This window comes from Psammomys obesus, unplaced genomic scaffold (genome assembly GCF_907164565.1).
Source record: "Psammomys obesus unplaced genomic scaffold, mPsaObe1.curated_primary_1811, whole genome shotgun sequence".
Taxonomy (NCBI): domain Eukaryota; kingdom Metazoa; phylum Chordata; class Mammalia; order Rodentia; family Muridae; genus Psammomys; species Psammomys obesus.
In genome coordinates, this window is record NW_026585644.1 from 32,347,903 (window position 1) to 32,371,469 (window position 23,567).

Genomic DNA, 23,567 nt, shown 5'->3' on the forward strand with positions numbered 1-23,567 from the left:
CCCCCCCCCCCCCCCGTGGTTCCCTCCCTCCTCCCATCCCAATCCCTCCCTTCCTCCACCCTCTGCATGCAAGCCCCTGCCCAAGTCCACTGATAGGGGAGGACTTCTTTTCCTTCCTTCTGATTCTAGTCAATTAGGTCTCATCAGGAGTGGCTGCATGTCTTCTTCTGTGGCCTGGTAATGCTGCTTCCCCCTCAGGGGGAGGTAATTAAAGAGCAGGCCAATCAGTTCATGTCAGAGACAGTCCCTGTTCCTATTACAATGGAACCCACTTGGATACTGAACTGCCATGGGCTACATCTGTGCAGGGGTCTTAGGTTATCTCTATGCATAGTCCTTGATTGGAGTATTAGTCTCAGGAAAGACCCCTGTGCTCAGATTTTTTTGGTTCTGTTGCTCTCCTTGTGGAGTTCCTGTCCTCTCCAGGTTTTATAGAAGGAGAAAAGAGGGAACAAGTCAGGAGCCTGACACAGAGTACCTCTGAAAGGCTCTGCCCTGCAGACTATCAATGCAGATGCTGAGACTTATGGGCAACCTTTGGGCACAGTGCAGGGAATCTTATGAAAGAAGTGAGCATTTCTTTAAGTGCTTCCAGGCCATTTGAGATTCCTCTGTTGAGAATTCTCTACTTAGTTCTGTGCCCCATTTTATAAATTGGGTTATTTTGTTTATTGGTGTTTGATTTCTTGAGTACATTATATATTTTGGATATTAGCTCTCTGTTGCATATAGGATTGGTGAAGATTTTTTTCCCAATCTGTATTCTGTTGTTTTGTTCCCAAAATTTACCCTGCTTATAAGATGTGCAGGGATAAAGATAGAACAGATAGAGCAGAGATTGAGGGAAGACCCAACAATGCCTGGCCAACCAAAGACCCACCCTATCAAAGAGTGCCATTCTCTAACACTGTGAATAATACTCTGCTAAGCTTGCAGATAGGAGACTGACAGTTGACCTCTGAGAGGCTCTACCCAGCAGCACCTCAAAACAGATACTGAAACTCAAAGCCAAACATTGGGTGATACATAGGAAGTCTTGTGGAAAAGTGGGAGGAAAGAGAAACAGACCTGGAGGTGCCAGGAGCTCCCCAAGAAGACCAACACTGTCAACTAACCAGGACCCAGAGGGGCTTGCTGAGACAGAAGCATCAACCGAGGGCCATGCATGGACTGGATCTAGGACCCCAACAAAGATGTAGCAGATGGGCAGCTTAGGCTTCATCATTTGTCCTCTACTAAGGGAAGTGAAGACTGTATCAGACATGGACTCACTTGCCATCTTTTGATCACTTCCCCCTGGTGGGTCTGCCTTGCCAGACCATAAAGGAAGAGAACATACTCATTCCTGATGTAACTTGATGAGCTGGGGTGGATGGGAAAGGGAGCTCCCCTTTCTGAGGAAAAGAGGAGGGGGTAAGGTGAGGGAGGGGGATGGGTGGGGCTACAACAAGTATGTAAAGTGAATTAAAAAATAATAAAGGAAAAAAGACAAATTAGAAGTGAATTATGATCCAGCTGTACCATTCCTGCGTATATACAAAGGGAAATCCAAGTAAGCAGACAGCAAAGAGGCTTGTATGCCATACTCTCTGTGGCATTGTTCACAACAGCCTAATGCTGGAATTAGCCTAGGTGCTCATCAGCAGGTGAATGGCATGATGTCATTGGCAAGAAAATGGATGGCAATAGAGATCATCGTATTAAGTGAAATACTGCAGAGTCAAAATGCCAAATGCCAAGTTCTTTCTCATATGCAGAATCCATATTTAAGTGTGTACATCTGTGACAGAGAAGAAGGGAGACCATTTGAGAAGAGGGAAAGGACCCATGGGAGGGGACCATGAGAGAGTAGTGAGCAAAGAGCATAATATGCATGTGCGAAATGCCATCATGAAACCCACATTTTTATACACTGAATATACTCAGTAATAAAAGAGGAACAATAAAATTATAGTTTAGCATGAAGAATACTTCCATAGGAATCGTCTTGTCTTCCAATCACTGATTGAGATTGAAAATTTTAATTATCAGCTTTGATATAATATACCTTCTTTCTTTAAAAAAAAAAAAAAGGTAAAAAGAAATCAACAGAATACTTGAAGTAGATGTAAGTGGAAAATCTTGCTTAGTGTCTCATTTCATGTTCCATCATAACAGCCAATCTATTGACAGAGGTGATTTTTAATTAGAAATTTTTACTTTAGAAAAGTAAAGAATAAGGAAGAAAAAGGCTGAATAAGTTTGGTTTGCATCTCAAACTGATTCCAATCTGTGGTCATAAACATTTTGCAGCGAGGCTGTCAAAAACAAAACAAAACAAATGGTGCTTTCACAAAACAATCCAGATGCAGAGCAGTCGGCTCTGGCTCTGACTGGTCAAAGATGAAACAGTTTGAGCATTGGTAAGCATAACAATAATATAATGAACTGCATTGACTGTGCTTACATGTGGATTCCTAAGATGCTTACAAACATACAGACTAACTACCATGTCTAGTTCTGTTTGAAGTATACTTAGGAGCCAGCTGTACTTCAGAGTAGCCAGGTGGCTCAGAGGAAGCTTTTCTCAGGAATGCTTTAGTTAATGAAAGAAGAAAGGGTGATAGAGCAGAATCTCACCACTTTAGAACAAATTCTTGATCCTAAGGAAAGGTCACTAGTGGCCGCTGGCATTACAGAAAGATCTGGTGGGCATTTACAGTACAACCTTCCCATGAAGTAATCTTGCCTCTGGATTAAATTTGAACCCAAATCTGATCAAGTCTCCACTTCTAACTGCTAGTTTATGGGAATAGAGAAATACATGAAATGATACACTGGATATTGTCAGCAAAATACATGTCCTTGGCATATAGTCTCCCCCCACCCCCACCAACAAAAAAAGTATGAGTGAAAGAAGGAACCAAAGAGAAAACATTAGGTTATTTTGGAAATGTTTGAACTTTTAAGTGGCCCAGATTTTGTTTATAAGCATCTATGACACAATCATGGAAATCTGAATACTGATTGGATATCTGATGTTCAAGAACCATCCTTAGTTCTAAATATGATAACAATAGTATGCAGTTATGTTTTCATGGTCCTGATATTTTGGGGGCACATTGAAATATTTATGGGTGCAGCTTATGCCTTGGATTTGCTTCATTATTAGCCATGTACAAGGGAGTGTTGTGGCGATAAGCGAGATGTTCCATATGATGATTGATCGCTGCATTTGGGTGTCTGTGGTTGGGGCAGTGTACTGGCTGAAGGGGCAAGGGATAGTTTACAGCTTTCTCAAAAGTCATCCCTAAGCAAAGGGTTCAAAATTGTTCTTTGTTCACTTACGCTCATTTAGCAATGAGCTGAATTCTTAATTCAGATAATTTCTTGAGTGTTCAGTAAAGAAGATATTTCTCACAAAAGACAGATTGACTGTGTAGTATTTATTATTTAAAGTTCTATTCTAAGCGCTTTATGCAGATTGACTCACTAGACTCTCACAAGGACTCCAAGGAAGAGCTGCTAACTGCCAAAAGTTAATTATCTGCTGTACGTGAGGCTGGACTGACTTCCCGAGCTTCCAGCCTGGCAGTCTGCTGCTTCTCTAGTTTTCATCTCTCTTTGTAACTTTTAATTCTAATGACATATTTTTAATTATTATATTTAATTATTTTTATTTGTTTTTTCAGAATGCTGGTTGATGAATCCAATTTTTAAAAGAGCAGTTTTCATTTGTAATTTTGATTTTGGAACTTGTGTTAATACTCAAGAGAATACAGAGGACTGTTGAGTTTAGTCCTTTATTAATAGAAGGAACAGATTAACAGACTAAGAATTAGTTTAGTATGTGGCAGAACAATCACAAAATCAAGTGTGCTATAACAGCATCTATAGTTTCAAAAAACACGTATTCCCTTGTTGATCCATAAGGACCTTATTTATGGCTCATTTTACTTCAATTACTTGTTGGCTTTATCAGTCCTACTTGGTGAATTTCTTTGTGCCTCTATATAACATTACACCTCCTCCCCATAACTCCTACACCGATTGCATAATTGCATCCTACTTGACGTTTTATAAGCTACTTGAGATAAAATAAGCCAATCTACTTACTACAGTGTTTAGCACATCGATACATATTTAGTAAATATACCTCTCCATTTGAGAAACAACTACATACCACTGTTTAAAAATTGTTCTTTCACCCGTAATATTTAAAACTGCAAAAGAAAAAATATGTCTTGGTGAGTTAGGAAGTGCTAGCTTGGGAATGTGGGGCAACTGTGAAGATGTGTAATGGTGATGTTAATGCCTAGTTGCTATTTTCTGTATAAAGAACTTAGAAAAATATCCTCTTTGAGTTTGGTAAAGGTTAACCAGTAATACTAATAGAGTGGGATGCCAGAACATGGGCCCTTTGGCAGGAGGGGGCCACGCTTGTGGAGAAAATCCAACTTTTCCCAGCCCGTTCCAAAGGGCAACGTGAGATGTTGACAGGGTGGCCGAGCTTTCTGAGTGGAGGCTCATAGGCATGGAGAAAGGAGACTTGATTGCACTCCCAAGAGAAAGAGATGGGTCACAGTTAGATAGCTTTTCCTCATGTGTCCTGGAAGTGGCTCTTTGATGACTTGGCATAGCTAATTAAAAGCTGCTTTGTTTTTCTGTGCTCTAGCACCTTCCTTCCTGCAACTCACCTGCACCTGTTTTTGTGTAGTGATGGATCGAAGAGACCTGCAAATGTATCTTTCATGGTATTTTTGAAAAATGTCATTAAGTGCCTGAAAACTGTACACTGTAAAAAAGAATTTCAGAGTATACCGTTACAATTCTCGAATGGTAGCATAGCTATTGAAATTGTTTATAGAAAGGAGGCTTTTCTCTTGGGGTATAAGTTATTGTTAAAAAAAAATGTTTTTGAAGGAAAAACCTAATGTTTATAACAGGAACATGCTCTTTTTATCTGTTAACCAAAATTTTGAGAGAAAAGATGAAATGCTGCCCTGACAAAGTCTGGACTCTCTGGAGCCAGAGTCTGATGCACAAGAATAAGCACACTTAAGAGTTGTTTAGTTTACCTTATGTTAGCTGTTAGTTGGTGGCGATATTGAAGTGAAGAAGTGTGGTTGTGTGATACAGAGTGTGGGCTAGAGTGATCGCAAGAGGAAAGAAAGCCATTATGAGTGGAACAGAAATATGATAGCTGGTATTTAGTTATTGCTATAAGTCAGGCATCATTGCTACTTCGCTTTTGAGATCGAGTTTCTTTATGCCATCCAGGCTGACTCAGAACTCTTGGGCTCAAGTGATGCTCTTGTCTTAGCCTTCTGAGTAGACCACAGGCATGTTCCATGCCACCATGCTTGACAGACACTATGTGTTCTAAGATACCATTCCAATTCCAATATGAGGTGTAAGCTACTGTCTCTGTTCTGTGCGAAAGGAAACAACTACAGGAAGGCAATTGGAAGTTAAACATCTCTTTACCTTGGCATGACACAGGGTTTGAAATGAGGGCTTGATTCTTAATCAGATTGTTAAATAATAGGGGGTTTTAGTGTAAACAGACTGCAGGGAATTTAGATTTTGGAAACCAAAGGACCCAGCTCATCACTGATTCAATTTAAGGTTAGGATATGGTGGAGCTGCTAGAAAACTATTATAGCCACAAATACATTAGTTATATGGTATCTTATACAAGAAAGACCATGTTTTTAATGTACTGTTAACTAGTCAAATTACATTTTTTAGCTTTTAAAAACATTTTATAGGTGTATATTAATTACACATAATAATGGGTTTTACTGTGACATTTCATACATTCATATAATGTACTTCAATCTTCCTTTGGCCAAAGGAAGGATGCTTTACTGATTTTTACAGTAGTGGGTTTTGTTTCTTGTGTTATTTGTGCATTTGTGTGTCTGGTACTGTTGATCAAACCCAGTGCCTCTTGTGTGTAGGTAAGTTCTATATGACTGAGCCACACCTCTAGCCAATGGAATTTGGAATGGCATGACATTTTAAATATTTTATCACTCTAATTTCCTCAAATAAAAATGAACATAAGAGTTGGGTGGATCTCAGTGATAGAGTACTTGCCTAGTGTGTGCAAGGCCTTTTACTCAACCTCTACGTCACAAGAACAAAGTAAGATGGAGAGCTTTAACATGGGAACACATAATTGAATATTAATTTTTTTTTATTTTAAAAGATTTGTTTGTTTGAGGGTCTTTTACCAGTTGGCAGGATGGCTCACTATATAAAAGAACTTGTTGCCAAACCCAAAAGTCTGAGTTCATTCTCTGGAACCCACATGGTAACAAGAAAGAACTGCAAGTTGTCCTGTGGCCTTCACACACTAGCTGTGTGTATGAGTACAGTCCCAAATTAATGAGTAAATAGAATACATTCTTAAAACAGATTCTATGAGGTTCTTCCCTATATAGCTAGGTGACCTTGAATTTGGTAAATAGCTTAGGCTGGCCTCAAATTCAGTATCCTGCTGCCTCAGCCTTCCAGGTACTAAGGATTACTCCATGCTCACCTCTCTCTCTCTCTCTCTCTCTCTCTCTCTCTCTCTCTCCGTGTGTGTGTGTGTGTTAGTATAAGAGTGTGTCTGTGTTCATGTATGTGTGTATTTATGTATGTGAGTGTTTGCCTGTGTGTGCACTCGTGTGTGTGTGTGTGTGTGTGTGTTGGTATCAGTGTATGAGTGTATGCATATGTAGGTATACAGACTGGAGGCTGATGTTGAGTATCTGCCTTAATCACCATCCACTTAATTAATTATTTAGTTAGTTAGTTTATTTTTTGAGACACGGTCTCTTACTGAACCTGGAGGCCTTTGATTTGTTTATACTGGCTAGCTAGCAAGCTATAGTGATCCACAGGTTTCCCTGAAACCTGGGCTTACAGCTTCTTAGTGCTACTGCTTTTATATAGGTGCTGGGATCTAAATTCGGGGCCATGTGTGTGGCAGACACTTTACTAACTGAGCCATTCTTCACTATTTACTTATTTTTGTTTTTTCAAGACAGTAACCAATGTCTGTCCTGCCCTTTTATAGATGAATTTAGTACTAGAAAGAACTGGAAGCCTTTAGAAGTATAACATAGTGAAGTTTTAGTTGCTTAGGAAGTTTCCATTTTAATTTGAGATTAAAGATGTTTTTCCACTTGACTGTGGGACAGAAAAAAATATCAAAGCAGCAACAAAACAGACAACTTAGTAAATCCTAGAAAATAAACAGAGCTGAAGTATATATCCTTTTTGTAACTATAACAGAAGTATTTTTCAAAAAACTACTTAGTAGTAGATAAAATTGTTATTTAGTAAGCTGGAATAGATGCTAAGACCAGCAGTGTACTTAAAATCAAATTAATAATCATAATTAAATCTACTATTGGTAAAGAAGAAAATAATGCACTAAACAGTTTCAGAACTCAATAAAACAACCAAAATTCAGTAAAATAAAGAATGCTAAGTAGAAGAGGATACTAATAATAAGATAATAAAGCAAACTAAGAACAAAGGAGTGGCAAGACAGAAGCCACAGAAAGAAATAGGGTTTGAGGTTTAAAAAAATATATTACCAGAGAAAATGTTGAAAACTGAAAGAGATTATAAACCAGAAATTTTTAAACGTTGTGAAAGGGAAAACTATTAACTTTATGCCAATTTATGTGAAATCTTTAAATCTATTAGGAAATACTGAAATTGAAAGAAAGGAAAAATGAAGGAAGGAGAAAGAGAGAATGAATGACTGAATCTGGGTAAACTAAAACCATGGTAGGAAGTTAAAGGGATTTTCTTCCTAAGTTGGTTCTTGGGCCAGTTTGTTTTGCCAGTGAATTCTTTTATACGTTCAAGGAATATCTAATGTCTATGATGAGAAATACTCTACATTATTTTTAAAAAGATGAAAATATACTCAATTAATGCTATAAAATTATTCTGAAAAGTCCGGGGAACTTTTTTGTTTGTTTTCTGGGTTTTTTGTTTGTTTGGGTTTTTGTTTTGTTTTTAAGATAGGCTTTCCTGTAGCACAGGCTGTCCCTTAATTGATTATGTAGCTGAGGCTGGCCAATTTGAATTCTTGATCTTCCTGCCTTGCCTTCCCTTCCCAAGCTCTTAGATTAAAGATGTGCTCTAGTATACCTGGATCAGTAAGTGATTTTCTTTTCCTGAGGAGCTATAGTTTCCTTGTTAGTTCATTCAAGTAGTCAACAAAAGCTAGTTCTGTATCGTGCTGGTATATGAACGTCACAATGACAAAGAAGCTTCCTTTTCATCTGATAACAAATAGCAAGAAAATAAGTAAACGGGATTAGTGGTTCTGGAAAGTGCCTTGAAGACAGTGTGCTGTGGCACAGTTAATGACTAGAGGACTCTGATGACATGGTTTTTGAGATAAAATATGAAGGAAAAAAGAAAGACTGTGTTGAGAGAGGAAGAGAAAAAGAAGCGAGACCATTCTCTACTACACAAGGTCCTAATGGCACGTGAGATGTTATCTAGTGTAGATGAGATTTTTTCTTTGTGTGTGCACGTGTGTAGGTGTGTCTTGCAGCATATGGAGATGGCCAGAAACTATTGACAGATACTGTCCCCCGTAGCTCTCTGCCTTGTTTTTTGAGACAGTGTGTCAGATTTTGCTGGACTGGATGGCCAGTGAGACCCAGAGAGCCTCCTGTCTCTGCCTTTCCAACATTGAGATTGAGGCAGATGCTGTCGCACTCGGGTATTTGCGTGGGTTGGTTCTGGAGATCTAAACCCAGTTCCTCATGCAAACACTTTACTGGGTAGGCTATCTCTCAACCTCCTTATGAGTCTTAGTAAGTGAGCATGCCTTATCTGGTCTACATAGAGGTCTAGGACAGCCAGCGCTGTGTAGAGAGAGCCTACAAAAGCAACAACAACAGAAACCCAAACCTTGTTCATTTGTCTTAACTCTGTTTTCTGGCTGTCTAATCTGACAGGATGCATTGGATCCCTGCTACTTCTTCATGGCAGTTTGTGGAAATTCCTGATCATCTTTTCCATTTTCTCTTTTTGTGGGCTAAGATGGGAACCTAATCAAGAAGCAGAAAATAAGTGAGCAGTATGGGCCCAGCCCTGAACAAGTCAATTATACCACCTAAGGATCAAGAAACACTGTGAGGAGGGGACAGGAAGTACTAAGAACCAGAATATAGGGTAAAAGGCTACAAATGCCATTCCTTAGACTCTACATTGCTACTGTAATCATTAACTCAAATCAGCTATAGTTACTGTACAGTCCCCACATAAGACCAGCAGATCAACAGTCAGTCAGGGGTGGGGGAGGGACTCAGAGGCCCTACCATTTACCTCTGAACTATTGGCTGCTCAATAGAGTCCAGGAGAGGAGGAATTACTGTCTTTGGTTGTCAGTCCTTTGTGGAGCCCACCAAGGTTCATAGCTCCAAACTCACAGTAACTGGTCCTGGTTAATCTTAGTAGGTCCTAAAATCAAATGAATAGGCATGAGGTCTCTAGAGAAATTTGTAAAGAGTGGAGAGGGTAGACAGGGGTGCTAAGGAGGTAAGAGGTGACAGTGTTCTCTATGCAAAGCATACATATGTAAGATTGTGAAGAAAATTAAAATATAAAAATATGTGGACCTAAGGAAGAGAAGTCAGAAGAGCAGTTGGCAAGTTTTCAGTATTTCAGGTTATTGACTTACCTATAATTGAGTAATGGAAATCTGTGGTTTCCTGTGCCTCAAGCCCTTGAATAATAATAACGAAATGATCCAGGACTGGGGTTGGAGTGTAGCTCACTGGTCAGGTTCTTAATTAACTTACACAGACTCTGATTCAGCCCCCAGAATGCACACGTGTACAAACGCACAAATATATTATGCCCTTGGTCAAGTACTGCATGGTCTTTGAGAGTTATTACTTTTTTGATGACTTAAGACCCCTATTTATTAGCTTTTTCCTCAGCTATTTTTATGTGTTGTTATTCATCTGCAATTTTATGAGGTTTTCTTGGCTATTGTTTTGCTACTCCGCAACTTTACCGGTGGGTCAGTCAGTTTTTTCAGTAGGGTTGAATTTTCTTCACTGCTAATTTTTTTTTTAGACAATAATTTGATCTTTATGCATGTGTCATTAATTTTCTAAGCTGCTTCTTTGTATTATTCTCAAGCAAGAAATGAATTACTGAATGAGTAACTGAATAAATGTAGCTAACTAAATTCATAAATACATGTTATTTTTTTCAATTCTGCTATTAATCGTAGGTGACATAGGTTTAATATTGCATTTATTATTATTTTTTTTACCATTTTCATAGCAGTTTTATTCATAATAGCCAGAACCTGGAAACAACAACGATATGATTTTTGTGGTATTTAAGATAACAAAATATTCAAAATTCAGTCTTGCTATTTTATTTGCCTCAAAAGTGTTGACACATTTAATTTTTTTTAAATATGTAAAGGTATTTCATCATTTCAAGTCAATACTCTGTAATGTATTTCTTGGACTAATTTTTTTAGTAAACCAGTGGATAAAATAAACAAAAAATTTTAAGATTTTAAGAAAGTACTTAAAATTCCAGTCCACAAAAATAATGTTGTTTTTCAGAAATTTAACTCATTTTATTTTTCAATTTTCTAAAATCATGATTACTTTGAATTGAAGAGGACTACAGTTTCTGGCCATCCTGAATTTAATAGAAAGAACTAAATGCATTTTTTTTAAAAGCTTTGGTGATGTTGTTTAAATGTCTATATATTTAATGTTTGTGGCAACATTTATTACTGACTAAACCTTCATCCCAATTCAATGAGTGCAAATTAATTTAGTGTGTAACCACGAATGTAATTTTCTAAATATCATCTTTGACAAAATATGTTAAGATATTGTGATTATTAGTGCTAATTGTTAACTTGACAGCATCTATGACCACCTGGAGACAAACCTCTGGGCATGCTTGTGGGTGGGGATCTGGATTGGTAAGTGACTGTGGGTGAAACATTCCCTGGACAAGGGATTCTAGAGTGTATAATATAGAGAAACCTATCTGAGCGTGTGCTTGTACTTCCTCCTCTGTTTCCTGATTGTGGATGCAGTGTGACCAGCTGCTTCCAGCTCTTGTTGCCTTTCCTTCTCTCTTCCAGGATAGACTGTACATTGAACTGTGAGCTAAAATAACCCCTTTTTGGGAACAGGAACTATTTCTGACAGGAACTCAATGGCAGGGTCTTTGACCTCCCCACCCCTCAAGGGAGGAGCAGTCCTGCTAGGCCACAGAGGAGGAATTTGCGTCCTGAAGATACCTGACAAAACAGGGTCAGATGAAAGGGGAGGAGGGCCTCCCCAATCAGGGGAATTGGAAAAGGGCAGGGAGGAGATGATGGAGGGAGGGTGAGATTGGGAGGGAATGAGGGAGCAGGATACAGCTGGGATACAGAGTTAATAAAATGTAACTAATAAAAAATAAAATAAAAAACAAAGCCCTTTTTTCCTTAGGTTGCTTGTGTTGAGAGGATTTTCTCACAGCAACAGAAGCAGTTGGTGCTAAGCAGTGAGGTCATATGATAAACCTGGCCTGTGCTTGTTAGGCCTTTGGAACCAGTTTGTGAGAGGAATGGGGAAGAGTTTGGAACTTTAGTTTAGAAAAGCCATTGAATACTATAATCAGTTTGCTTGCTCATTCTAATGAGAGCTTGGGAGGCAAAAATGCTGAGACAAACAGCCAGCAGAGAGGCCTGATGCTTGAAGTTTTGCAGAACAAGGACTCAGTCAGGAACCAGGATCATTTGTATGATAGTTTGGCCAAGAATTTGCTTTCATTCTGCCCATGTCCTGAGACTGTGAGTAAAATTGAATTTAAAGATAGTGAACTAAAATTTGACAGGAAATTTCAGAACAGGTAAGCATTCAGGTTGCTTCCGAGAAAGCAACTGTAATATTTAAAGAGGTGCTATCACTGGAGGAGAAGCTCCTTCTGCTGCACTGGGACAATAAGAGTCTTGAGGCTCCATCTTGTTTATATCTAGATTCATTTGAAGGAAGCAAGCCTAAACTGAAGGGGTTCTCACTTCTCGAAAGCAATTGCCTCTGATAGTGTTTTGGCAGGGTGAGCACACAGAATGCTGATTCAGCTCTGGTCCACATCTCTAGCTGGCTGCAGACCTAAGCAGTGTTGGTGTGGTACTGGTTTTTGAGGCATTAGTGATGGAAGATTGAGGGGTCCTGGAGTCTTGTGCCAGGTGATCAGAAGCAGGACTGGACACTCTACAGAAAAGAGACCATTGTGTGAAGCTGTGAATGTGAAGCCTGAGTTTCAGTAGAGACCCCCAGGCCAGTCGAGATGTCAGAACCATGGGCTGTATCTATCCAAGAAGAGCTGAAGCCATAGAGTATGTGTTGCTACAGCTTGCAGAGCTGGAGGGTGGGACTGCACAAGCTCTTTGGAGCCCTGCCAGTTCTATCACAAGCCCCAGATGTTCAACATGGAGCTGTAGGATGTGCTGTTTGCCTGCTGTGTTTTGGACTTGCCTTGATCTGACCATCCTTTGTTATTCTCTGATCTCTTTTTGGAGTATGCTTACAAGCGGCTTCAAGCTCCTGCTACCTTGACTGCCCAGCCATGATGGACTGTGCCTTGAACTGTCTGCTAAAAAATGTCTTACTCCCTTTAGTCACATGTGTCAGAGTGTATAATCACACTAACAGGAAAAGAAACTATGACAACTACATATTTTTTAAAAAGGCTAGGCTTGAAAACAATATTCAAGAGATTTGCTAACTATCCTCTTTGGTGCCATGAGATTGAGTGTAGTCCATTCCACATTCTGACAAACTGCTTTCCCTCACCTGTGTTTGCTTTACTAGTCTCTTCACACGTTATAATTTTCTGCATAAATTTCAGTAATATGGGAAATTCTAGGAATTTAACTGCTTTTCTTTCTTTCCCTTTCTTTCCCTCTTTCTCTCTCTCTCTTTCTTTCTTTCTTTCTCTTTTTTTTATGCCTAAAATCACAGTTTTAGTTTTCTATGGAGAAACCAAGCATTAAACAGCTTCCTTTTTCAGTCAGCTGGAAATTTCTAACAGATTGATATCCAGTACTTGGGGGATAGTACTTAATAAAATGCAGATTGGTGACACCAGTATCTTGCAGCTCTGATAATTTTGTGGTCTATTTTGAGAGACTGCACAATTTCTAGGGCCTTTAATTGCCCTTGCTTGGCTTACAACAGACAACTTTTGCATCACAATAGCTTTTTATTTTAGGGCTTTATCGTGATTTAGTCTTTCTGAAAACTGTTTCAAGTAAATCAGCCTTTCAAATGAAGTTAAAATTCAACTGCATGTGAGTTTACCCAAGCTCTTAACTAGTTGTGGTCCTAGATAGACATAATGAAGAGGAAGTGTTTCCCATAGATCTGCACACAGGAAACAGTAATATGTATTAAAGCACACTCTTTCACTTGTCTACTGGTGATGCTTTTTGAATTTTAATTATCCTTTCTGAGATTAGCACCTACCTAGGTTATTTAAGAAAAATACTTCTCTTTAGAATTGAGGAAACATCATTTAGGGATTTAATTACAATAAGTATAAAATCTGTCAATGGTATAATTGCTTAAGTTTTAGGATAATTAAATAGCAGCTAGAAAATGTAGTGTTGAGCCTGTCCTTATACTGTCCATAGCCATGTTATAGTTAACTTTTGAAAATGAAAAGCTAGGAGAACTATGCAAAAAAAACCCAGGAATCTTCGGTGAAAAACTGTAAAATGGTAATTGTATAAAATGAAGCACATTTTTATAAAGAAATTATTATAATTAAAACTTTATAAAAGGATTTCTAAATGTGACCTTAAATGATTACTGTTTTATAAAAAGACCTATGAAGTATAGGACATTCCCATTGGAACAACATAGAAAAAATATACATAAGGAAAGGAGTTGAACCTCATTGGAAATTAAAACAATAATAATTTCTTCTTATTGAGCAACGATAAGGGTCTATAGGGAACCAAATAGGCACACATTGCTTTTTGAATTGGAACAACTTGTTTGGAAGCAATATGGGAGCACATGTCTTAAAAGCCACACACATATCCAAGACTATTGATTTAATGATACTACTTTTGGAAATTGACCCTAAGTAAGCAATCCAAGAGATAACAAAGCTGTGTTAGAACTATATTCACAATACTATTACTATACTAGTAAAAACTAAATATGACCTGATTAGCAGTAGAAAATTTGATGCCTACTAGTTCATATCACTTACATAGAAGTGTAAGCACTGTTGCAACAGAGATGATATCATTTTCTCAGCTGTTAAACCAATGCCAAGAAAAGCTTGGAATACAGTGGTTACTCGACAGTTACTTAGTATTGATTTCAAGATGAACAAATCCACAGAATAATGTGTTTTTTAAAAATTAAAACACATATGATGAAAACTTTGTTTTATTTGTTTTTATTTTTAAAATAAGGTGTCATGTAGCTCAGGCTGACATCAAATTCAGTATGTAGCCAGAGATAGCCTGGACTTCTGATTTTCCTTTTTTCACCTTTCAAGTGCTAGAATTGTAGGCCTGTACCACCACACCTGGCTCAGAACCTCCTTAAGAACTTTACTGAGAGAGATGAGGAACAAACACATGCCATTTGGTGGAATTTTCAGGAGGACTTTGAAGTAGGCTTTGAAAGTTTTGTAGGGTCTGGATTCTATTGTGAGCTTGGAGGTTTGAAAAGCAATTCAGGAGAGATAAGGAACATTCTGCCAGTAGGGACTGACTGGGGGACAAGGTAGGAGATATAGACACAGGTAAGGGTACAGTGGGCTTGCACTTCAGTCTACTTAGTAGGATTTCTTTAGTATTGGAAGTCACTGACATTTTAAAACCACAATTTATATCAAAAGAGCTATATACTTTTGAAGGCTAATGTGGCTTTGATATGGACACTAGACTCGGAGCTAAGTGTCATGTTGGGAATAGACTAGTACTTCATGTGAGGTGTGTTAGTGGCAGCTGTAAAGCTGTGGTCCTCATTTTACACTATGAATAGAATATTGGCCACCTATGTTTTTAAACAAATACTGTCTTCGTTAATTCTGAAAGAAGAATTTTGTTTGGAAAACATAGTGTTATTGCAGCAAATTCAAAACGAATATAGAAATTTTACTGATAACTAAGATAACTTACAAAATGTTTATTGATACAATAAAGCCGTGTTAAGAACTGTCTGTTGACTTTACCCAACAAATGTGTGAATCTTTTCATTTGCTTCTTAAAATCTCTCTCTTCACTCTTCTTCTCTCTCTTTCTTTAGTGAGGAATCCAATTAAACTTTTTAAAATTATAAATTGAAAGATCAAGTTTTCCCTTTAGGGCTTTTGGAGAAAAAGGCTTGTTTCCCCAGCTTTTACCATGTTAGCAGCAGTTGGGTGGTGAAAGTTGACATTTATGAAGCAGGCTGTTGGGCTGAATTAGGATCCTGAAATTTATCTGAAATGAACTAAGAAGAAATTTTAAAGAAAAGCCAATTTGTTTCCAATCATTGTGTAAAACTAATTCTTGATTGTTTATGAAATGAAAAACCATCAAAAATTATCTTTAGATAAATATATACAGACATTTAAAGCTGGCATTCTAGGAAGCAGTTGTACAGTGTTTCTAAGGATCATTGTTAACATTTGGAATTGTAAAAATCAGATGAAAACTTTGTATTACCAAATGGTGAGTTTTTAATTGAATTGACTATTTGGTTAAATTGTTTTAATAGTAGTTTAGAAGAATATGCCCAAGTGCCTACAACACTATTTTATTTTTATCCTATATTATATGACTAATAGCCACTTATGAATGAGTATATGCCATATGTGTCTTTCTGCTTCTGGGTTACCTCACTCAGGATGATCTTTCCTAGTTCCCACCATTTGCCTGCAAATTTCATGATTTCCTTGTTTTTAATTGCTTCCATTGTGTAAATGTACCACAGTTTCTGCCTATCCATTCCTCAATTGAGGGACATCTGGGTTGTTTCCAGATTCTGGCTGTTATGGATAAAGCTGCTATGAATGTAGTTGGACAGATGTCCTTTTCCTAAAGAAGCTATACAACAAGAAGGACCCAAAGGAAGAGGCTGAAACCTCACTCAGAAGGGCAAACAGGATAGATGTCCGAAGTTGAAGACAAGGAACAGGACAGGAGCCTTTTGCAGGGTGCCTCTGAAAGGCTCTACCCATCAGGGTATCGAAGAAGGTACTGAGACTCATAGCCAAACTTTGGGCAGAGTGCAGGAAACCTTATGGAAGAAGAGGGAAATAGAAAGACCTGGAGAGGACAGGAACTCCACAAGGAGACCAACAGAACCAAAAAAAACCTGGGCCCAGGGGGTCCTGCAGAGACTGATATCCCAACCAAGGACCATGCATGGAGAGGACCTAGATCCCTTGCTCAGAGGAAGCCCATTGGCTGCTCAGTTTCTAAGTGGGTTCCTTAGTAAGGGGACCAGAGATTTTCTCTGGCATGAACTCAGTGGCAGGCTCTCTGATCACTCCACCCCCCCCCCCGGAGGGGGGGAGTGCAGCCTTGCAGGGCACAGAGGAAGATGATGCAGCCTTCCCTGATGAGACCTGATAGGCTAGGGTCAGATAGATGGGGAGGAGGACCTCCCCTATCAATGGACTAGGATAGGGACATAGAGGGAGAAGAGAGAGGGTAGGTAGGACTGGGAGGAGCCTAGGGAGGGGGCTACAGCTGGGATACAAAGTGAATAAATTGTAAAAAAATAAATAAGAAAAAACTTTTATTTTAAAGCTAGGTGCCGAATTGAGGTTTGCAGAGTAGGCTAGCTACATCTTACCCAAATCATGAGATAGAGTGATTTACTCATCTACATGTTTGCTAGACTGTTTGCTGTGCATGCCAGATGTTGTATTTGCACAAATGTGTAAGGCATGATAAGGACTATCTGTTAGTCCTTGATGGACTTGCAATTGTACAGACTTTAAGATGAAAGTAGTTGTAGTATGTCGTGGGACCATAGAGGTTGTTTGGAGATGGACAAGAGGAGAGAAGAGTTAGCAGAGGGGACGCACAAGCTAGAATTTAGTACTTAATAAGCACACTCTCTGGACTGGGGAGTTGCCTCTGTAAGTAAAGTATCTGCCCCACAGGCATGCCATCCTGAATTCAGATTCCCCACATGAAAGCCTGACACAGCAGCACACAGCCATAACTTCTCAGCACTGGGGAGTGGTAAAGCCAGGATACTTGGAGCTTGCTCATTGTCTGTGAGCTCCAGCTGAGAGCTTCTCCAGGGAGAAGCCCTATCTCAAAAACTAAGGCAAAGAGACTGATGAACACACCCAGTATTGACTTCTGGCCTGATTGTGGATGCATACACAGTACATGTGCACTGCCCCCAACACACACACACACACACACACACGCACGCACGCACGCACGCACGCACGCACACACACACACACACACACACGAACACACTTCCTGGAGAAGAGGGAAGAAAGATGTTGACATTTAGAGTTCATCAGGAAGAAATGCAGAAAGATGATCTTTCTCATGTCTCACTAAATGTAAGTACATCTGTATTTTTATTTCTTTAATTGGTACATATAGAATAAAACTGTCATTAACCAGACCACTTTTCATTGAAGTCATTCAGGATTTTTTATATATTGAAGCTGAAATTGTCTGTATTGTAAAGAGTCATGAAGACACATTTGGTGAGATATTAGGTATGTTCATGGTAGTGAGTATCTGGGTGCTTTTTTTGTTTAAAACTCTTGGTTCTATACATTTAAATGGTGCACATTTATTGTGTATTAACTTTATCTCAATCATATTAAAATGATATGTGAAATCATACTTCTTCCAAATTAACATTTTTAAGAACTGAGTTCCTAAGGAAGAGGTTTTCAGATATACACTACCAAATACAAAATTAAGAATAAATTATATATCAGAGGCCAGAATCTCGAAATTCCATGTTTTTATTGAACTGACTTTTTAGTGGAAGAGACAGATATTAAAGAGGAAAAATACGTAACTTCATGTAATTAAATGTTATGCCACCTAGCCATTTGTGGAAAGGAAGAATTATCATTGTAGTTAAGGAAACCAAGTAAAGCCTCAGTGAGTCAACATAGCTCTGGCTCATTGGTTCTGTTCCTTTAGTCTGATGGACAAGGAAGTCACTGTGGCCTGAAGAGCTGTGGAGCTTGCAGTTATGGTTGTTACACAGAATATAAATGCTGGAAACGAAGAAGATGAAACAATAGAGTGGAACGTGGGAAGTGAGAGTGTAGGTCAGTTTGGTAGAGACAGTAACTACAGTTCATTTTCTTTCCTCTCGTTTTGGATCTTCAAAGACAGAAAAACATTACATTTTCTCTAATTGCTTCTCACTTCACTCTGGCTCCAATGATTATTTTTCTACTCAGATTTGATTGTTTCTATTGACCTACCTTCAAGTTCTCTGTTCAGTCTTCATGCATCTTCTTTGCTAATAAGCTAATCCTGTGAGTTTAATTTTGAATATTGCACATTTACTTTTAAAATAGCCATTTGTTAATATATTGTTTCTTTGCTAAAGCGTTGTGTTTTCCATCTGTTTCAGCTGTCTTCATAATTGTTTTCTGGAATACTTTACTGACACTGCTCTAAAATCCTTGCGGATGATTCAGATATCTGCATCATCTTGGTATTAGTATTTCTTAATTTTCGCACTTAATTAATTTTGCTAATTAATTTTTCAGAAATGGTTTCATTTTTTTCACAATAAGACTACTATAAAGACAAGTTAGGAAAATATAACTAAAGAAGAAAAAATCAGTTGAGCTGTGTAAACTCAGTATTTTCCTCTGTAAAGCAGAAATAAAAATGACTATTTGGACTTACGTAAAAATTTTTACATAAGAATGTAATAGAAGTTTTGGTTTCTTTGTAAACTCAGTTATGTTATGTAAATATGTTTTTGTTTTAATTCCAAGTGTGGGATTTTAGTTGGATTATAGTTTGTCCACACCTGTTAATTGTCTCAAGTGGGGCATGGCTTTTGCCAGCTGGTAATGGCCTTCCACGTGCAGCATGGAGAGGGCCATGCTCTAGGACTCTGAGGTTATAAATATGGGAGCCCAAAAAGAGAAGGGGTAGCGGAGTTCTGTGCTGGCGTGTGGCGTGTAGCAGTTTGGAGAGACCAGAGATGGACAGTGTGCTGGTTTGGAGCAGACAGATGAAGAGAAATGCTTCCGTGCACAGCAGCATGTAGGGGTTTGCTGGCTGCGTCTGCTTGATGGAGATTGGTATTGAGCCCTAAGAGAACCCTTTAACCCTAAACAGCCAGTAGAAGTAAAGGGGCCCCTCTCTCCATGCTAACCTTCTTTCTTCTATGTAGGGTTGGGAGGTTGGAAGGGAGGTTGAGGTCCAAGCACCCCAAATAAAGTAGAGTTTTAAAAAGAGCACTACATAAGAACTTATATGTAAAATATTCAGGCCTCTCCAAAGAACATGACAAATGCTCAGAAAATGTCCAATTTGCTTCTCTTTTTCTGATCACAGCATTTTGAATCATACCTACCTTAACAATGGAGTGAAAACGACTCTTAAAGAAAATGTTAACTTTTTTCCCCACACCATTTCCCTAAGTTGTGTTTTTTAATACAAAGATCAACCTGTTTCTTGTCATTGGTTTGGCTTTTCCAGGGGAATAAACCTTTTGTTATTAAACTTAAGCTTTACATTCATATGCAAGGAGAATGGACTGTGATTATACTTATATTCATGTCTTACAAAAGCATTAACTTGAAGAACATTTTACATCTAAAAGTATAAACTGAAAGCATCAAGCTTTAGGAAGAAAGCATAGAAAACAAGCCTTCATATAGCTTAAGCATAGGAAAGAGTTTAGACAAGACACCAGCAATTTGGTCTGCTAAAGAAGAATGGCAGATTGGTCTTCATAAAAATTTAAAAGCTTTTGATGTAAAGGACACTGTTTAGAGAATGGGAATACAATCCAGACTGAAAAGTATTTGCAAATGACATACCCCATAAAGGATTTGTATCAGGCTTATAGGAAGAACTCTTAAAACACTACAGTAAAGAAACACCCAATTTAAAACTGAACGAAATGGGGATTTGGGAGATGGTTAAGTCAGTAAATGCTTTCTATGCAAACGTGAGAGTCTTGAGTGTGGATCCACAGTACCCATTGTAAAGACGGTGTGATAATCCTGGTGCTAGTGGGTAGAGAGACAGGAGGACCCTGGAGCATGCTGAGTAGCCAATCTAGCCAAGTCATGTGGTTCTAGGTTCAGTGAGAGACTCAAAAACTCAGTGGGTAATTGGAAACAAATTCCCATGTTTAATTCCACAAATATAATCTGCAAAGACACGACATGTACAAACACATACACACAAAATTAATAAAACACAAATATTTCATCAAAGGTTGGTAAAGAAGCTCAGTTGAAAAGATACTTGACAGGTTGAGGATAAGGCCATAGTTGGGATACAAATTGAATAAATTGTAATAAATAAAAATTATATTTAAAAATCTAAGATGTTAAAGAAAAAGATACTTGAAACCATCAACCATTGCAGTCTTTCCACTACCTTAGGGAAATTCAAATTAATTCCACAATGAGATGCTACTGAACAACTATTTACATAACTGATATAGGAAATCATGTCAGCGTCAGGGTCATCCAAGATACAGAAAACCTGGAACTCTCATACATGCCTGGGAACAGTGAAAACATTATATATGTATAATTAGGTCATTAAGTAATACTGGAACAAATTTACATTCTCAGAGAAGTTACAAATATAGGACAAGGTTTTCATATATTTCACTTTCCCACAGTGGTAACACTTTGCCAACTAAACAGTCAACATTGGTACATTATTTTCAATTAAGCACTCCATCAGTGTTTGTAGCAGTTCTGTTCACAATCACACATGCTGAAAGGATGAAATGATAAAGTTGGTGTAGTCGTAAGTTGATGACTAAGCTGTGAAGCAGCTTACTGACGCATGCAGCAGCTTGGGTCTCTAGAGGCCTTGTGCTGGGTGAGAGAGGGTGGCTTCAGGCAGCTGCATACTACATGGTTCCACCTACCTGACCATTTAGTGCACGGCCAGTGAACCCATCTGATGGAGAACAGTGGTGAGGTAAGCGTTTTAGGGAGGTATCACTTACAGAGCATGAGGGCTTCTTAGTTTGATGGGGCAGGTGAGTATAGAGCTTGTTATTTGCACATAGTGGTAGTTTAAAATTTATGCACACATTTATTTTCATAGATCTATACTCAGAAAAGTTGTTTGCTGCATGATGACTTACAAAACACGGTTCAAAAGTAAAGTGAGAAATTTGACATACCTGAAATGGAATAACAAAAATGATACAACGTAAAACTAAATAGAGAGGAACTCTATCTTGTAAGATTTATGAATTTTAAGGAATTATTGAGGGGTTATTGGATGGTTTGAAATAGGTGAATGACTTCCTTAGATTGAATCTTAAGAAAAAAAGATCTTTACTTATTTATTAGTGAATACGTGAGCACATGTGCAATCGTTTATCCACCTGATGAGGGGAGCGGAGCGTGCCATTTTGTGAAGTTGGTTCTCTCCTTCCTCATGCGGGTCCCAGGATTGAACTCAGGATGGTGGCAACAAGTACCTTTATCCATTAAGCCATCTTGGCAGCCCCTATTTCTGTGCTTTCCACTTAAAAAAGCACAAGACATTTTTAAAAATTATTTATTGTTCTTTAAATTAAAAACTTTGTGATTTTTTTTAAGTGCACTGTGTGCATGCCTGGTACCCAAAGAGGGCAGTAGGGGTGCCATATTCTCTAGAACTGGAGTTTCAGATGGTTGAAGGCTGCCCTATGGGTGGAGGACCCCCACCCCCATCCCGCTCTGTATGAGCAGCAAGTGCTTTTAACTGCTGCGCCACCTCCCCAGCCCCGGATTAAACATAGATCTGCTGTGGTTAAAGACACTATGGCCAGGCTGGCCTTGAACTCACACTATACCTCCATCTGCTTCCTAATGCCAGGATTACAAATGTGTTATCACACCTGCCTTTTTTGTGTTGTATGCCCCACTTTATTACCTTTGAATAAATAATAAGATTTAGTAACCAATATTCCATTTAGAATATCTAGTGACTATTTTGGTTTCCAAAGTATTGCCATCTTTTTTGGGGGGCTTAAGAGCTACCACACTCTAGTAGCTTGTCCTTTATATTTTTAGACAGGGTTTCATGTAGCCCAGACTAGCCTCAAACTAGCTATGTAGCTGAGGATGACCCTGAACTTTTCATCATCTGCCTTCACCTCCCACAATCTGGGGTGTAGGCAGGTTTCACCAGGCCCAGTGTGATGTGCCGGTGACTGATCGTAGGCTTCCTGTATGTGAGGTAGGCATTCCCATCAGCTGGGCTGCGCTGTCAGCCTTGAGCTTGGCAGTTTTTTTAAAATTAAATTTCTTTATATTAATTACAGTTTATTTGTTTTGTATCCCAGCTGTAGCCCCCACCTTTCTTCCCTCCCAGTTCCACTCTCCTTCCCTCCCAATCCCACTCTTCTTCCCTCATTTCCTCCCATGCCCCTCTCCAAGTCTACTGATAGAGGAGGTCCTCTTCCCCTTCCATCTGACACTAGCTTATCAGGTCTCATCAGGACTGGCTGCATTGTCCTCCTCTGTGGCCTGGCACAGCTGCTCCCCTCCTCATGAGGAGGTGATCAAAGAGCCAGCCACAGAGTTCATGTCAGAGACAGTCCCTGTTCCCCTTACTAGGGTACCCACTTGGATACTGAGCTGTCATGGGCTACATCTGAACAGGGGTTCTAGGTTATATCCATGAATGATCCTTGGTTGGCGTATCAGTCTCAGAAAAGACCCCTGGGCCCAGAGTTTTTGGTTCTGTTGCTCTCCTTGTGGAGCTCCTGTCCTCTCCTAAGATTCCCTGCACTCTGCCCAACGTTTGGTTATGAGTCTCAGCATCTGCTTTGATAACCTGCTGAGTAGAGTCTTTCAGAAGCCCTCTGTGGTAGGCTCCTGTCCTGTTTCCTGTTTTCTCCTTCTTCTGATGTCCGTCCAGTTTGTCTTTCTGAGTGAGGATTGATCATCTTACCCAGGGTCCTCCTTCTTGCTTAGCTTCTTTAGATGTACAGATTTTAGGCAGCTTTTAAAGATATTATCTGCACAGTTCTTGAAATGCTACTACACTGCTCCTGATTTTGAAAATAGCCAAAAATAGGACAATGGACTCCTGCCTGTCTCAAACAATTAGAATACAGGACCAACTTTGTTTTTATCCTTACTTCTATACTTTTTGCTCTCATTTGAAAACAGATCCAAACATCATGTCATTTGATCTGTAAATACTGTACTGTGGATCTGGAAAAGGTGCAGTCTGTTTTCTTAACATAATCATAATACAATTATTATAGTTGAAATTAGCTGTTGATTATTTAGTATTAGTATTTAATGTTCAAAATACAGATAGTCCGATTTGTCAGTATATTCCTTTATATCTAATGTGTTCATTTTAGTTT

The 23,567-nt window shown here is 38.8% G+C and overlaps 1 protein-coding gene across 7 annotated transcripts in view; it reads left to right on the forward strand.

The window, feature by feature from the left end:
• The window catches only part of Ncoa1 (nuclear receptor coactivator 1), a 228,032-nt gene that overhangs the window by 74,096 nt on the left and 130,369 nt on the right, over positions 1-23,567 (forward strand). The window lies entirely within an intron of this gene.